This window comes from Thermobia domestica, chromosome 6 (assembly GCF_964235325.1).
Source record: "Thermobia domestica chromosome 6, izTheDome1.hap1.1, whole genome shotgun sequence".
NCBI lineage: Eukaryota > Metazoa > Arthropoda > Insecta > Zygentoma > Lepismatidae > Thermobia > Thermobia domestica.
In genome coordinates this window covers 144,777,351-144,796,391 of record NC_137459.1, presented here as the reverse complement: position 1 = coordinate 144,796,391, position 19,041 = coordinate 144,777,351, and the positions used below count along the sequence as shown (strand labels likewise).

Here is a 19,041-nt window from a genome sequence, read left to right as displayed (position 1 = left end):
AGCATCAGCGAACTTGGCCTGAAGATATTGGTGCAGATGATCAGCTAACAGATTGCAGTATCTTTCGCCATTCAGGTTTTGTGAATGATGATTAATGACTCTAAGAAATGCCAGCAGATCGCTCTCCGGACAGTGACCACCCTTGTCGGCTGTTGACCTTTCATACTACAATTCGGAGACATGGTCTCAAGCTCTTTACGCCAGATTCGAATTCGCTCATTGGCCTGGTTCCACAGAAAGTGGGATTCATCACTCCAGATGATCTTCTTCCATTGATTCATAGTCCAACAACGCCTGCCTTTCGCCATGCCAGACGTAGTTGTTGATGACACTGTGTTGTTATAGGTACTAGTGTTGATCTACGGCTATAATACCCCAGCCGACAGAAGGTACATAGTCTTTGTTGAAATAGGTCTATTGGCCCGCTGTTGTACTGGTGGGTCAATTGTTCCACTGTCCCACACCTATGCTGAGATACCATACGTGCTACTTGTCGCTCACCTCTTGTATCCACTTTTTGTGGCTGACACTATTGTGATCGTCTTGTAGATGTCTGACCGTCATTCAACCACTGTTGGTATTCCTTTGACACTATAATCCTTGAACATCCCACAATTGCAGCTGTTATAGACATAATGGCTAACCCTTCTATCGTCACTATTTGCCTTTGGTTAATCAGTTACTCACAGCTAGAGATGCAAAAAAGCCGGCTTTTTTTGAATCGATGTTTTTTTCCACATAAAAAGCCTGCTTTTTTGGGAAAAAAACGAGAATTTTGGAAATTTTGGCTTTTTTCATTTTCATGATTTTTCTATCTAAATAGCTTTCTTATAGTATATTCTCTAGTTAGATAAAAATTTCATGACCTAAATGCCATATTTCGCTCTAAAGTTCACCATCAAGATGGATTGAGCACATGTTTTACGAATTAAAGCTAACATGAAGAATGTAGTATTTAAGGGCAATTTTAGAGGCTATTTAACTTTATTTTAACTTTTGAGTTATCGACATTTTTTCTTCTCGGGATCATTTCAGTTTGTCGCCTGTGTTTCATTTCTAAGAGCTTAGTACTCTAGCTTCTAGCGCAAAAGTTAAGCGTTTTTCTATATATCCATCAAAGCATACGTTTTTCAATATATCCGTCTAACCGTACTTCCACATTTCTGTTATACTGTAGCTGTGCAACGATTTAGCAATAATTTTCCGGATACAACCTTGAATACTAATTTATACAAATAATCAGTAGTGGATTTAGAAACGTACTTTGGGACGGGTTTCTCTGTTTCATTTTCTAAAATGTCCTAATTTTATTTGGGAGGAGCTTGAAGTTTATGAGTACAGGCATAACTGATAATGTATTTCGTTTCCTTTATATATTTAGCGATAATCTTCCGGATACAACCCTGAAGATCATTTTATACTGAGAACCAGTGGAGGATTTAGAAAAGTATTTTGGGAGGGTTTTTTTCTTACTGATGTTTAGTTTATCTAAACATTCGTAATTTTTATTTGACGGGAGCTTAAAGTTTATGAGTAAAGGCATAACTAATAGGTATTTCGTTTTTTTAGGCATTCCGTAATTTTGGGGAACAGGCTTTAGTCCGAAAGACCGCCCCCTAACCTTCGCAAAACCGTCACTGCTGGTAATTAGTAATAATAACGATTTAAAAACAATAAGAAATGAAGTCGGCCAACTCACAGTACACGCACTATTTCTACTTCATAGATAGAATGAAGAAAAGTTTTGTCAGAATTGTCGAATGCTGAGTTGAATCCCGGACTTCCCGACAGAAGCGCAAAAGCTCCACTTAGTCATGTTTGTTGTGCAGTTGTATTTATCTTAACTTAAATATATTCCGTAGTCCTTTTTTTTTTTTTTTTGTTGGTGGGGTGGGGAGAGTTCTATAATGATATGAAGGGTGTGAGCCAAGAACATGGTAACTAACAAATTTTCAATTGCTGAGTTGTGCAGCACCAGATAGACAGCAACGCACACCGCTTCGTTTAATCCCTCATGTATAGTCTTATGTGAAAAATCAGCTTTCCGCCTTTCAAAATGGATTGTGCAGCAGAAAATTTATAATTTCTTAAAATAGTAAAATTGTGGGTTACCATGTTCTTACCTCACACCCTTCATATGTTGAATCCCTCTTTTTAAAAATACAGAAAACTTGAGGACTGAATAAACCGTGATGGTGCTTATATAAAACTGTAGAATTTCAAGAATATACAAAACCAAAAGCTCTAGATGTGCAGCCTTTAAGTGTATCATATAAATCTAAGTATTTTTCTTATGTTTTATTTTAATTTTATTTTGTTCCAAAAAGAGGGTATGGAATATTTTGAAGTAAAAATACTACATAGAATTTTGCTAGTTATTTGAGTATTTTTTAAAGAAGTGTTTACTTTTAAGGTTGGCTGGTTTACACCAGCTGTTTTTTCTTTTTTAAATAAACAACTGGTTTAAACCGAAAAAAATAAAAAAGATCGAAAAATGCGAATCGTGTGAACTTCATGGTGACGTCTCCATACAGCAAACCATCTGCATTAGTTTTATTTCCTTTTCACTTTTTAATCAAGGTGTCCCATGTTCAGTTATCGGTCGAACCACAACCCTTCTTTCATGCGTAAACAAAGTAGCGGTTCGGATGTAACTTTAAGCGAAAATCTTCTCTTTGATAACCTCGGTATTACGTAAGGATGTTAAGCCTGAACATACGAAACAAAACTAAATTGTATATTTCTGCATGCCTGAATGCCTGTTGTTTTATAAAGACGCCAAGGTTGCTTAATTATACTGATATAAATTGACAAAATTTATCGATTGCCTACGTAGCTTCCAACATTAGCTTGGATTGTACTTTCAATGATATGTACGTACTAAATTTGTAATTTAATACCTCAGTTTTAGCGTACTGATTATGATACGTTGACCTTTAAACTTTACATGGAAAGCAATAACAGGATTTTCCCGTTATTGTTTTACATTTAAAATAATGACGGGATTTTCCCGATGGTTAGGGCGGGAGTTTCTCAATTTAAGAAATTTACTGACCGGACTTCTTTAAGCTTATGTGAGTGACCTCTTCCAGCATAACCCCGTTGTTACATAATAACTCCAAGGCGAAACAAACTTATTTCTGTCAATATGTAATATAAATACATAAAGCAAAATATCTAAACCTAAAAAACCTGGTTTAAACCAAAAAAGCCTAGTTTAAACTCCCCCCAAAAAACGGGTTTTTGGCATTTTCAAAAACAACCATGGTTCTTGCCTACCCTGCTTACTTTTGTATGTAGGAGGTTAAAAAAATCATATTATATACATTGGTTAATCCTTTGGAATTCATAATGTAAATATGTTGAGAAGTAAAACTGTTTGAAATATCTTTTCGAAATTAATGCTTTATTTTCGAGGTTTTATATTATTATCGGCATCAACCACTAATTAAATGACTTTTTGTGTTGTAGAGAAGCGAAACAAAATCTGGTTTATCAATTTAAAGCAGAATTTTCAAAAAAGCCCAAAATTTCCCAAGCAAAAAAGCGAAGCAAAAAAAAAACGAGTTTTTTTCCAAAAAAGCCGTTTTTTTTTCGAGCCCTTGCATCTCTACTCACAGCACATTGTTTGCCCATGAGAGGCGACTAGTGCATTCGAGTGCGGTCGATAGTAGTGTGTGTCTTCTGGGGTTCAAAGTCAAATATATATATTGAAAGTCAAATAGCACAAGCCAAAAAGCACTTACTCTCGCCATGATAAAAATGGGCTAGTAGGGATAGAATTGGCCTACTTTACATATTCGCCTGATATTGCCTTACGTTTCTCACGTCTATGTAACAGTCTTTTAGTGCCACGACCATAAGAATCTATGGTGTTGGAGGCCAACGAGGTTTTCACCGCATAATGTCGACCTCATAATTCACAAGACATTTATCCCGCAAATGTTTTTTCATATTTAGGGAAGAGAGAATTGGGCGGAGTTAGAAGGCGTGAATATGGTTGGCGGGACAAGTTTTCGCAGCCACATTGGCGCAGAAAATTGAATATTCGTCCTGCTCAGTGTGCTGGTGCATTGTCCGCTAGCAACAACACCTTTCGAGATCAAACCTCTTTCTTTCCTTTAATAGCAATTCGTAACTTTTGTAACATGTTTCTGTAATATGTTCGTGTAATTGTAGCCTCTTTTTGTAACTGCTCGTTTAAGATCACATCTCTATGACCTCAAAACACGGACAACATGACCTTGCTGGATAAATGCTGCACTGGAGGCTTTCCTGCGCCAGGGAACGAGGTATGTTTCCTGGTTTAACTATTTTGTTTCAGGGTCAAATAGATACAATCAGCATTCATCATAGTCAATAATCTGTTTACAAACTTTGTGGTATATCCAAAATGCAAAGTAAACATTGGACATGTCGTTGTTTCTGAAAATATGCCAGCAATCGGGGAACCCACTCATATGCAGAATATCATGCAGTATGATGTAAATTTATCCCACTACTAATGTTTACTCCCTAACCAAACAATTTATAGTCACACGAGAGTCTTGAATCAGTAGCTGGCATAGTCAAAGTCAATTCAGGCTGACAAAAAAAAAAAAAAAAAAATCTTTACCTAGATATCCTCAAATGGTAAAATTCAGGACGAAGTAAGAAACCCTTTTTTTTCGTTCGAAAATATTTTTCCCGAGATACAGACTGCCGAAGATGGTATCTCGGACGCCATTTTTCACGTGCAAATGTTGGCAACATATTAAAATGAACTGTCTCTAAACTATCTCTCTCTCTCTCTCTCTCTCTCTCTCTCTCTCTCTCTCTCTCTCTATATATATATATATATATATATATATATATATATATATATATATATATATATATATATATATATATATGTGTGTGTGTGTGTGTGTGTGTGTGTGTATTGAAAGATAATAATTTACTAATTAAAATTATATCCTCCGTTTGGAAATATGTGGCCAAATTCTCGTGCTCTCTCTTTCTCTCGCTCGTGACAGCTCCAAAGTGAACGTATTTTGAGCTGTTTCTAAAACAAACGTGTATGGACCATTCTTCTTTGCTGAGAGCACCATCACCGGCATTACCTATCTTGATATGATCCAGAACTTCCTTGTTCCACAATTAGGTAAAGATGACCACGATGGCCGCTTATATGGTGGCAACAAGATGGCGCCCCGCCGCACTACCTTGTGGACATAAGGGAATTTGTTGATCAGCGTTTCCCACATAAGTATATAGGTCGTGGTGGACCAATTGCCTGGCCGCCATGGTCTCCAGATTACGCACCACTTGACTTCTTTCTGTGGGTTTGTGAAAGATAAGGTGTGCACCTCTCTCCTACCTGATAATGAACTGAAACATCGCATCACAACAGCCATCGCGTACGTTACCCCCGAAATGCTGGCTACTGTTTGGGAGGAAATCACTTTCGTTGGGATGTGTCCAGGATGACCGCAGGTGCACACATCGAGCCATAATGAATTGGTCACAAAAAACTTGAAGTGTTTTACAGTATAAACCAAGTCTGTATGTGGTTCCAATAAAGAATTATAACTGATTGAAGTTGTGAATCCTGTAAAGAATCACTCTGTGTGGATATATATATATATATATATATATATATATATATATATATATAGGGTGGGTCAAAAGTCTTTGGACACCTGCTTAAGTTTGAAAATCGACGGAAAAAGTAAAAAGTGATGATGGAAACAAAGGTTTGATGAGGGGCCGCAACTTTTGGAGTGTATGTCATTCATGGCCGCCATTTTGGACTCAAGTCAATTTTTTAAAATGGGAAGGGGGTGTATGAAACATCAAATAACACTAGCTTGAGGATCTAACGTACATGAGGTCCCATTAGGATTCAAAGTCCTGCTTCCCGTGCCAAAGGCAGGTTCGCCAATGTACGGCCACAAGGGAGTTCATAGCGTGAGACTATGTATATACAGAGTGACTATTTTCAACATGAGGCTGCAAGAAATATGGTAATATAAGCATCGGACGAAAAATATATTCGAAATGAAAAGTTATTATTTTGGAGGGGGAAATTCATGTGATAAATTAGCCCGCATCTTGAGGTAGAGCAGGGGAAACTAAAAATTTAAGTGGGGACCCCACTTTTTATGCAGGTTTGGATTCTCCGGAGAAAGTAAGTAAATTTTTTTCGAAACATTTCATCGATTCGTGATAGATGGTACTGTAATCAGAGAAAACTAGTTTAACTAACGTCTCTTCAATTAGATTCGCCGTGTTTCATTCCAGAATAAATTTGGTAAACATTATCAATCTTTTATCGTAAACGCTTTCTCGACTCGTAATGGGAAGGGACGGGGCTGAACTGTTTGAAATTACTTTGTACATACATCAAAATGGCTTTTATTACGTAATTTGATTAAAATGTGTTTCCCATCAGGTAAAAGAAAATTCAAATTTATGCCAAAAATTGAAAATATCAGGAGCCCATCAAATTAATATCAAAATCGGTAAATAAGCTAAATAAGCTCCTCATTAAAAATAATTGGATTCTTGTCCCGGCGTTTTCGAAAATTCCGTTTCTAACTCGCGGGAGGGCAAGATATATCGTACGCAATCGATGAAACTCATCCGATCTTGGCCAGAAATTGCGATGGTGATAGAATTTCAGGAAGTGAGTATCCTTGTAAAATATTGTGGTGTGCAAGACTTTGACTCCTGAGTTTCTGGCCATTAAATTTTGTGTTGAACTTAATCAAAATATATTTTATATAACATGCTATCTACGATACTAATCCGATGCTCACCAAAGTTGGCATAGTGATAGACTTTGACTAGCTCAGTCAACACTACAGTGTTGGCTCAGTACGCATGTAATTCTACCATTAGGATTGTGGGACTTATTAGATAAATAAAAGCTTTTTTGACCAGAATATCACGCTTATTTATAAAAAAAAAATTAAAATAATCTGTAATACTTTCAACAACTTAACGTTACAGAAAAGGATGTAGTAGAGTTGTAGAAGTGGTCAAGAAAACGAGGATTAGAATGAAGAGGGATATGTATACATGGAAGGAAAATAAAGAGTTGTGTATAAAGTAGATTGTAAAAGATGTGATGTGAAATGTATTGGGGAAACAGAGAAAACTTAGGACGAAACAACATAGTGTAATGAAATCACGAACTATGAATGAAAAGAAAAATCATTAATTTTTTTTTCATGAAAATAATAAAGTCAATTCTGTGGGTGAAACTGAAGTAAGATTTTTGTAATATCTTAAATTTTGTATACGTGCATAACATTATTTTTAAAATCACAAGAACAGGATTTGCAATCTTTCTTAAATGGTTGGAAGCAGAAGAAAGGTTTTTGCAAATAGTCAAAAAACACCTGTGGTGATGTAACTCGTGTTTGCCAGTAGATAAAAGTAATTAACATTTCAAATAAAACCATGAAAAATTGAAAGCTAACCTTGGGGTAAATTAGACTTCAAAATACTCGTTATTTTTTCATCAGTATATAACAACAATATTTTTATCATCAGAACATTTTTAAGATTTTGTTAACTTTAAAGTACAATATAATGGCTTTTAGCAAATTAGAAAGTATAAATAGTTGAAACAAACACGGACAATAATTCATATAAAATGACCAGATTTTCAACCGAAAAATCATCCTGTACCAAATCTTCGAGTCGCAGTGGAGAAGTCTCCAAGAAGTTTCCACGAACACAGAAATTTCAAATACAGAAAGTCCATCGACTGGTCAAAGCTAAACTTCACCTGCAATTGGTGAAGTATGACAATAAAAAACTATTTACATATCACATGACTTTGGGAGGTCTCTGAAGTGACAGACTGATTTGAATACTTGAATATTCAGCTTATAATCGGGCTAATATTGAGTAAGTTCATAAATTATCTGGTAATGTAATTAAGCTTACGTAATGTGTAAAATGTTGAACTCAATACCGTTAAATGTTTCGAGTTAAGAGTGGACTGGAGCTTTGCGAGGATGCCATGAAAAATGGGATAAATTTAACATAGGATTTTTTGAATTTTGCCTGATATCACGTCCTACACTACTCATTTGGATAAAATCATAAAGTAGGGTTATACATTTAACCATATTATTCAAATTCATCAAGTATTCATAAAGTACAAGGTAGGATCAAAAAGTAAGGTAACAATGTTTTTTTTTTTCAGTAATCTTTATGTCTCGGTTGGCGATACTGTTACAGGGTATACTTGACATTGCAAACTAACATTCCACATAGTCGCCATATTTGTCTAAACACTTACTTCAGCGGGTGACCAATGCATCAATGCCACTATGGAGGAAATCTGTGTCGAGGCTGTTCAACCAGGTTTTCACTGCATCCTGTGCCTCTTGCACTGTGTTGAAGAGTTGTCCTTAAAGATGCTTCTTCATTGGTCCGAAGAGATGGAAATCGCTAGGTGCAAGGTCCGGGCTGTATGCAGGGTGTTCCAAAACCTCCCAGTTAAAACGTGTGACATGGTCACGAGTGAGATGGGCTATGTGCGGTCGAGCATTGTCGTGTAACAACAAGATACCCTTTCTTAGTGCTCCAGGTCTTTTCCGACGTATGGCCTCTCTCAGTCTGTCCAACGTCTGGCAGTAGGTCCGAGCAGTGGTCGTGCTACCCGGTGGAAGGAATTCCAGGTGAATCACACCAAGGTGGTCCCAAAAGACAGTGGCCATTGTTTTCCTTGCACATGTTACTGTTTTAAACTTTTTAGATGGGGGCGATGAAGGATGTTTCCACATCGTGGAGGAACGTTTCGATTCAGGTGTCCACAATGGCACAGGTGTATCATCACCCATAATGATGCGATGCAGAAATGAAGACCTTTCTTTTTGATAACGGGTCAGGTGGTTCAGACTAATGCGCACTCGTATGTTTTTATCCTTTTCTGTGAGATTCCGTGGTACCCAATGTGCACACACTTTGCGGTAGCCAAGCGTGTTGTGAACAATACTGTGAACGGAACCATACGAAATATTCAGTACCTCTGCAATGTGTGACAGTGTGATTCGCCTATCCTCCCTAATCATTCCCTTCACCTGACAAATATTCTGGTCGCTAGCAGACGTTGACGGTCTGCCACTTCCATTCTCATCAATGATGTGAGTCTTCCCATTATCATACTCCCTACACCAACACCACACTTGTTTCCTCGACAAAAGGTTGTGGCCATACACCTGCACAAGATCCCAATGGATCTCGGCTGGTTTCTTTCCCATTACATGCAGAAACATTATCATACTTCGCACTTCAACATTTGACCATGTTTCCAGTAGCCCTGCCATCTTTGAACTGCGATCATCTGCAACTGCGTCACCGTGCTGCTCTCTAGTGGTCACCAGGGTTACTACTCATCAATACCTACAACACCCACAAACACACACACACACACACACAAAAAAAAAACAGTTACTAGCATATAGTGGTTCATTTTTAGGGCACTTATTACCTCACTTTTTGATCCTGCTTTGTATGTGTGTGTAATTTGTACAAAATTAGTAATATCATTGTTAAATTTCCAATAGGAAATCAAGATTTACCACTAAACTCCACTCTGCTTTTTAGAGTAAGTAATGAGAATTAGCAATTGAGGTGCAAACCTTCATAATCTTTGATTCGTCTCTAATCAACCTATAATTTTCTTATTTCTTACTAATTATTATTTACAGAGAAGATGCTAATTACATTAAAGACTGCACATTCTCGTAGTAATCAATGTTTAAAAAATTCAGCATTTTTCCGTTAGATAACTCTGTTCAAAACAATGCACCCGGAGAAAGCAGGCTTGCGTTCGTTTTCCGTGACCGGATAACTCAGGGTTTCATCTACCCCTTGATTCTTCAGCCCTGCCCCCGCTTTCAGCAAAGAACAAGATTTTGTCATATGGTTCAGTCTGTTTCCGAATTTGCACGCTGTAAAGGTTGTGGTTGGAGAGCTTAGTGAAGAGAGCTGATCTTGTTTTGTTTCGGGATAGAATGCCATCGAAAAGAGAGAGACAAACCAGACAAAGGAAAGACAAATTTTCGAATAATTGGAGCGGATTGGGTTGAAAAAATATCAAGAACGAGAAAGGGAAGACTATATTATTATTATTATTATTATTATTATTTTGGAGAAAGTAAACACAACATTGATGAGAAGTAAATATTCCACATGAGTTATGGACATAATCCCCCCTAAATTTTTTGTTCATGTAGGACAAAATCCCCCTAAAGAAAATTTGCATAGGACATAATCCTCCCTAAAGGAAATTATTCTAGGACTTAATCCTCCTAACAGCATTTGCTTCCTTAAAAAAAAATCAGACACACAACATTTATTACATACTAGCATATATTACCCGCTTCGCTGGGTCGAAATGAAAATTTAGATGCACAACTCCGTATCTCATGTGTTTAGTACCCGTGAAATATGCTGTTTTCGTTTTTAATGGCATAGATTTAAACAGCATCGGAAAGATCATTGATCATCTCTGCGACCCCGACAACCATAGATTCGACACTAATATTGGTAATTTTCGATCATTTATATATATATATATATATATAATATATATATATATATATATATATATATATATATATATATATATATATATATATATATAATTTCCCTTTCCCCCATGTTGCGGCCATGGCATCGGAACTGTCACCGTTCATCTCAGCGAATCCAAAAATGGGTTCAGCACTAATATCGGTCGTTTTTCGATCATTTTTAAATATCTCTTCTCCCCCTGCCCCAAGTTGCGGGGTTGAATTTGAATTTAAACGGGATTGAAAGTATCACTGTTTATCTAAGCGATAAACAAAACTATAAATTCCACACTGATAGTGGGGTCATTTTCGATGATATATATATATATATATATATATATATATATATAGATAGATAGATAGATAGATAGATATATAGATAGATAGATAGATAGATAGATATAGATAGATAGATAGATAGATATATAAAATGTAATCTTTCTCCCCTCCCCCAAGTGGCGGGGCTGATTTTGGATGTGAACCGGATCGGAAATGTCACTGTTCATCTAAATGATCCCGAAAACTATGGATTAGACACTAATATTGGTCATTTTCGATTATTATTATTAGATATAGCTACCCCTTTCACTCCTACGTGCTGCAGCATACGGCATCAGAATTGTTACTGTTAATCTCAGTTACTCCTAAAACTATGGATCCGACACTAATATTAAGTCATTTTCGATCATTTTTAAATGTTTATCAAACTTCCCTATGTTGTATCCTCCCCCTCCCCAACTATCAGGGCTAAACTTGGATTGAAACGGCATCAGAAGTGTCACTGTTTCTCTCATCGACCCCAAAAACTATGGATTCAACACTAATATCGGTCATTTTTGATCATTTTAAAATTTCTCTCCCCCTCCCCTACGTTTCGTTGTCGAAGTGAATAGCCTAAAGCAATCCCTGCCCCTAAACTCATGTATGTTGAAAATTTAATTTAGATCCGTGTGGTGGTTCAAGAGTGATGAAGTCACAAATGCAGTCTTTTTTATTTATTTATTTATTTATTTATTTTACATATATCTCCCCCCAGCTCCTCCCCTAGGTTGGCTCGTCTAAGTGAAACGAGAAAGAACATCCCAAGGCCTGACTCTCATATATGTTGGAAATTTGATAGCGATCGATTGGGTGGTTCAAAAGTTATTAGGTTTTATTATACGTCCCCCCCCCCTCCCCTAGGATCTACCGTTAAAGTGAAATTACAAAAATCTTTCCAGATCCGAACCTCATGTATCTTAAAAATTTGATTGAGATCGGTCGGATAGTTCAAGAGTTATTAAGTTACAAAAATAGTCACTTTCAGTCTTATATAAATTGATTTTTATATATCTCCCTCTTCTCCCCTACGTTGCTCCGTTAAATTTAAATCATAAAAACGATCCCAGGCCTGAACCTCATCTATGTTGAAGTTGCTCCGTTAAATTTAAATCATAAAAACGATCCCAGGCCCGAACGTCATCTATGTTGAAAATTTTATCAAATCGGTCGAGTGGTTCAGGAGTTTTATTTATTTTTATACCCCCCCCCCCCCCTCAGTTCTATCATCAAGGTGAATAGCCTAAATCCAGCCCAGCCTCGAACCTCATCGATGTTACAAATTTGATCGAGACAGTCGGGCGGTTCAGGAGATTTAGAGTCACAAACAGTGATTTTCAATTTTATATATATAGATAATTACAGATGCAAAATGCTTTCCAGCAAGGTTTACTTCTTTATATTGGAACAACTAACCCTGGTGTTAAAGCCTATTTCATCATGTTCAGAAAGACGTCCACAGAAAGCATGAATACATATTTGTCTGTAATACATTTCTAAAGGTTTTGTAATGTGTTATTGTGATTTTATAGGTCATTTTTGATAATTTTAGGTCACCAAGATCAGAGCCCTGGTTATAAAGTCGATGATCAGAAATATAAATTGTTTTAGATAATTCATTTCTGGTTAAGATAGACCTATTTATCAGTTCAGAAATTAAGACATCAAAAAATTGTAATATTTTTTGACTGTCCGCAATGTTTTCTCACCGGGGTGATTTGGTTCGTGGAGTGGTAATTTTGGTCGCTTCAGTAATTTTGACCCGCTAATTCTCGAACCAAAAAGGAAGTAAATAAAAATTTTGACTTCATTGAAATTGAGGGACATAAATAAAGAAAAATATAGTTTGAATGTAACAGTTATATAAGTTTGTATGTAATAATCTCAGCTGCAGCTTTTCCTCGCTAAGAATCAAAATCGTGGCGGTTTAAAAAAACTTTTGAACTTAATAGATGTCTTAATTCATACTAATAACAAAATGCTATCAACAATAATAACGTGTACTTCTCACTCCTGCTCGAGTTATTGGATTTGAAATTATCTTCAGGAAATTGTAAATACCCTTCCCAAAACATTCTCTAAAATTCTAGATTGCGGACTTTGAAACAACAACAACCAAATAATAATAATAATAATAATATAACATATATATATATATATATATATATATATATATATATATATATATATGAGAGAGAGAGTTACACTGGTTTATAAATCACATATTTATTTCCACCTATTTCGTGCTGACCAGACAATGGAGAAAGTACAACGAACTGAAATGAGACTACTGAAATAAAACTGAAACGCACGAAACACGATCAGAAAATGTCCACAGTTTTGCCAGTGTCCCATGTCACTTGCCTTATACATAATATATCAATTATAAATGTAGGTAGACATCTGTAGGGCACAGCGGCATGCGACAACGGCAAAACTGTAAATACTTTCTGATCTTGTTTAGTGCTTTTCAGTTCTCCTTTCACTAGTCAGGTTTTAGTTTGTTTTATTTTATTATAACTTTTCAGTTATAAAATATATTTCTTCAAAATCTGTGCAATGCAGCTAGAGCAGGATTTTAATCTGATATGGCAAGTAACCATCAGGAATGGTACCGAGACCGACTTTTATATACCGAGACGAGACCGAGATAGACCTCTATAAATCGAGAAAAGACCGAGACCGAAACTTAGGCGAGTCTCGAAACTCTCGGTGTCGTCTCGAATATTGATAGCTATTAAAATTGCCTTTACTCAAAATTTGTTTCGTTGCTGTGTTAAATAATATGGGAACAGTTGACTGATGTACAGTGGCGGAATTAGGAAGTGGATATCGGGCTCAAGCCCCTCCCGATATAAATTTGTAATCATTTTCTCGCATTGCACGTACAACACAAAAGTTTCTTACCCTTCCCTTAAGCCTCCCGAAACAAAATCCACTGATGAGCCTTCTATATCTATCTATCTATCTATCTATCTATATATATATATATATATATATATATATATATATATATATATATATATATATATATTCAGGGTGTTAATGAACTAGACCGAATAATGTAATAGGTGATTCCTCACACCAAAATAAGAGAAAAAGTTCATATGGACTTGTGGGAAAATGTGCATAGTTTCAGAGCTAGGGCTGTCCAAAATCACGAAGAAGCCAAATTTCAAGAAACCCTATTTCGAATTCGAGAAACTGTGGATGGTGGTCCATATCCATAGGCCATAGAGTTAGTTAGTTAGTATTTTTAAATTTCTACTTTGCCGCCAGCTTGTCACACTGCATATTATCTTCTGTATTTGCCAGCTTATTTATTGAATGTGTAGTTACAATTCAGTAAGTTTGAAACGCGCTACTGCTTTTCATGTGAAGCTCGACATAATGTTTTAAGCACATTTTTAGAAATATTTGTCGTTGAGGTTTACTTTTGCCGCACCACTCGAAATAATTGTTCAAAAATTACCTTTCTTTCACAAATTTCTTCTTATTGTTTATTAAATGATTTGCGCTGGCCGACATGAAAACATCTCAAATTGAATAGTTAAATTTTAATGGGACTATCATAATCAATTGTTGAAAAAGTAAAATTCTAGGATTTGCGTGTAAATACGGCGTCCCGGATGTATGCACAAAAACTGCAATGCAAAAAACAAGGAACAACTTATGCTAGTAGGCCACCGAAAAGCACGAATGCTATCTAACTGAGTCACGGCATGGCGAAGCTGGAGCCCGATCTCTAGCGAGGGGGTGCGTCCGAGGGAGCAGGTGCGTCAACGAAGGTTGGTATATGCAAAAATGAGGATAGTGAAAACGAATGGATTTCGGCAGATATGAGTTTCAATAATAATTGTCACGGTTTCATCTTGTAGCGTTCCACTTGTAAACATAAAATACAACTTCTGTACACTGTGCACAAATACAGCACCGGTTGAATATAGTTTCTAATACACAGAGCCGTAGCTAGAGGTGGGCCAGCGGGGCGCTTGCCCCGGGCGCTGATAGCAAGGGGGCTCCGAACGAGCAAGAAGAAATAAAAAGTGCTGAAAATGAATAAGACGCGGCGCCCCATAAAAGTTCTGGCGCCCTATTAAATCAATATTGTCGGTTAGCAAATAAATGGATTTGTTAAAAATTTTCTTCCTCGCTCCGTTCGCAACTCAAACGTTTCAATAACCGTCACAAGTTTTTCACTTATTAAAGAAAGTTATTATATATGATTTATTAATGATGATGTGATATCAAGGTGCCGAGTAATGTCTTATAGGCTACGCAGGAGCATTTTCAAAGTAAAACGGTCAAATTCTGAAATGTGTTTTGATGGTGATGAATTTGCTTAGTTAATCACGCCATTCTACCGAATCGGGTTACTCACGATGGTGAGAATGAAGGTATGAAAAGTAGAGGAGTGCAGAGAACATGCAAGCTCCTGTTTGCGCGGGAATACTAAAATGAAAGTAAACAAGAATAATAATATTTTCGAACTTGAAGAAGTTGTATAATAGGGGCTTAAGAGGTCAGAACTTTACCAACGATTTTGCCTTTTCCAAAGACTGATCACTACCAGTGATTTTTAAAAATTCAATTGACATACGAATTGCTTCCAATTTGAATGTTTTTATTGGAATCATTTCTCCATGGATATTTTTTCTGCATATGTATCTAGTTGTGTGATATTTTTACCTATCTACATACATACAAAATATACACACATTATATATCCGTATGTATTCCCTTACATTTCACAAAAATATTTTTTACCGTAAAAGATTCTAAATTAAAATACTATTCATGAGAATAGTTTAATAAGCAACTTAACTTTCATTAATTACAACACCAAAAGATTTGTTTTTGAAGGTCGAATGGCTTCCATACATTCCTGTGTGAGACAGCTATTAACTCACGAGTGGCAACAGATATGTAGACTGCTTACAATTCCAGTGCTCTTTGATACCCCACATGACTCCATTCTCATTTCTACTATATGTTTGCAATTTAATATGGCGGCTTTTAAGATGGTGACATAGCACTGGAAGTGCCCTCAAACATAAGTTATCTACCCCGATTTTCAATAGTTGTGTTGGATCTGTCAATATTTCCTTCGTGACGGATCCAAACAGGTATTCTTCACATTTTATTGCCTACCTTATTTCAAAATAGCATGCATGTAGCAGCTCAATGGAACATTTGTGAAGCGAATGACCACTACTGTCCTGCTTAGCAGCTAGAACTTAATTTTAACACAAAGTTTCATAAAAAAATCCAACTCTCATGATTCGTGTACTTTCCTCGTAAGCAAACACACTACAAAGATATAAAAATCAGCGCCATTACACCCTCCATATGGTTATAAAGTGCTTTCCCTGAAAATATAAATTTTCTTGCATTGGTTGAAACTTGTATTTTTCTTTTTTCATTATTTGAAAAGAATACTAGGGACGATATGAAGATTGTACTGCTTTTGAAGTGACAACTGGTTTCATTTCATAATGACTGCTGAATTCTTAACTGTTTCTTAGTGTTACTTTTTTAAAGGAAAAAATCGCTGAATAACCGAAGCATTTGCTTCAACTGATGAGTAATCATGGAAGAAAAGTTATTTATTACCATCAAAAAATGCTTTTTAGCTTTGCTATCCAATGCTTATCATAAAAGATCCTGAGTACGAACGAACATAAAATTGCTTACTCACCTTCGAGTTAACCTCGTTTTGGCTTGATTTAGAAATCCTAGTCTATATTTCTTTATTGAGTCTTGGGGTGTGTTGGGATGTGATTTCATAACAGCATCTGCATTGAAAAAGAATATTTTTGATCAAAATATTAAACATCAAATGGTTTATTCTAATTTTTACACACTTTATTTGAACATAGTGGTTGCCTTGTGCGACACTTTTCAAATACCATAGCAGTCGTCAAATGCAAAGACACTAGCCGGATAAGAAGGCGAAAGTGGGCTTTACTAGGATTGCTTTGATATTCAACACCAAAAACCTTCATATCGAAAGATGACTTTAACCCCAAAATCAACTTTGGTCACTTTCAGATTTCTAAATGCATAAAAATTGAGGAAGGAAAAAAACAGCTTTTTTTTTTCCTCCTAGACTCGTCACTTGTAGTGGCTTCGCACACTGCAACAATAGTATCCTCTATAAAATATCTTGCATTCCAAAGTAAACGTAAAACAAAGTGCAAACGTAAAACAAAGTTATAAAATGCATTCATTAAAACATTAGAAACAAACCACGAGAAATAGACCTATTTTCTTTTTTAAAAGGCCTCGATTGAGCAGTTTGCCTCTCGTTACACTTGAAAAGGCAGAAACTAAAAGTATTTAATCAGAAACGAAAAGCATTTAATATTATAAGCTCCTTTTATCCACCTTTTCTGATTGTGTGGTAGGATTCTCTCAGGGTATCAAATCTAAAAACATTAAAATTTACCATCCAAAATTGAAGAAAACGTTGATATTATGGCCGATGGTGTGCATTACGAAAACCTCCAAATTCAAGTTCTCAAAGAAAATTCTAAACATTTGTAACGTATGGTGCAATTTAACAGTAGAAGGACCAAACCTTTACCTCCCTAGAAGTACCGAGCCGTCATTTTGACGGCTATTTAATTCCAAGAGATGTATATTATTTTTCTTTATATTTCTCTTATTTTAGCTTGAATTTAAACTGTTTAATCGACTAGCTTATGTTTTATGTAAATTTTTCTCGTGATATAATGCAGGGTAATCCACTAAACCCCGTCAATATATTAAATATAATATTAATATCGGAAGTTCGCCCACAGGACAGTGACAAGAAAAATTAAAATAAAGGAATAGTACTTGCATTCCTACGTATGAAATCCTTTTTATACTAGTCACGTGATCACCCTAGCTGCCCTTTAAACATTGGCTGGGCTACTTTTTTTTTAGCACAGACCCTGTGTATAATGTACCAAAATAATTAGTTTTATATCGAACTTTTTATTACATGGAAGTAAATTTACATTTTCAATATATTTTTATTTCAACTTGTATGCACTAAAATCAAGACAGCAACACTTTTCTTGCGCTTACACTTGTGTCAGCGAGTGGATTTCCTGATTGATCTTCATGTACGTATGCAGTGAACATATCATTTTCTTTCTCATTCAAGCACATTTTGGGAAATTCTCCTGTTTGGACGCAGACTACCAATTAAGATCATCTGTTTCTTTTTCAAAGATTCGGCTCATTTTTAACCTGTAAGAAAAGTTATCGCAAGTAACATTCATTCCTCTGCTGATAAAAGGATCCATCGTTTTCAGAACAATATATTCGCCTACTTGTAAGTCCCGACGTCGTTCTTAATAGTTTTCCAGGTACGAAAATACTTTTAGTTCATACCGTGACTTTACAACCAAATTTGAATCCAAATTTTTCAGGCTTGTTTAGGCATACATTACATGAATTTGCATTTCATTTTAGTAGAGAATAACTGTTCATCCACAAAAACACTGTCGTGGGTTTTTTAGTGCCTGATACAATTCTCAATGAATAAGTTCTACACAGATGATGCCAAAGCAAAGTTGTTTGCTTTAGCCTTGAAAGCTAGGACATTTTTCACCAAATCAAAGATACTTCCTTATTTATATTAAAAAAAAAAAAAAAAAACTTTCTTTCCATAATCGTTCTGTAAAACACTAGTCCATAGCTTACGTTCTATAGTTCCTTTACGGGTATATCTGAAGCTACACGAAATATGAATATTGCTAGAAATAAAACGGGTTCTGTAATTGACAGTAGCCAAAGAGAATCTTGACGCTCTCTGAGCTTCAATAACGGTGCATTTCAGAATGTTTCTCAACATTGTTTCGTCTATGAACAAGCGAAAAGCATTACCAAAATCATCATCTTCAATATGATGTAACTCATAACAAACAAGTTTCTCGCGAAGGATGTCCTGTGAGGCAGTATGCCCAGCATTGTTATGTTTGTCCACTTTACTCCAACGTGTCCCGTGAGCTCCTATAAAAATATTTGATCGATTACTTCTGGAAACTTCTGTATCTGTTTCCTTTCTCTTATCCGAAAAAGTAACTTCAGACACTGCATTGTCGCTACTACTGCTGTCTTCATCGAAGCAGTCTCCCTCTTGTTCTTCCAAGCGAAA

The 19,041-nt window shown here is 36.0% G+C and overlaps 1 protein-coding gene and 1 long non-coding RNA gene across 2 annotated transcripts in view; one reads left to right on the top strand and one right to left on the bottom strand.

Annotated features, from left to right (window-relative positions):
• LOC145687324 (uncharacterized) overlaps nt 1-19,041 on the top strand; it is a 213,524-nt gene that overhangs the window by 55,228 nt on the left and 139,255 nt on the right. The window lies entirely within an intron of this gene.
• LOC145688245 (uncharacterized) overlaps nt 1-19,041 on the bottom strand; it is a 64,053-nt gene that overhangs the window by 21,854 nt on the left and 23,158 nt on the right. Inside the window, exon 3 of the long non-coding RNA XR_014131862.1 lies at nt 16,591-16,687. This is a non-coding gene — a long non-coding RNA (uncharacterized LOC145688245). The remainder of the gene's footprint in view (nt 1-16,590; nt 16,688-19,041) is intronic.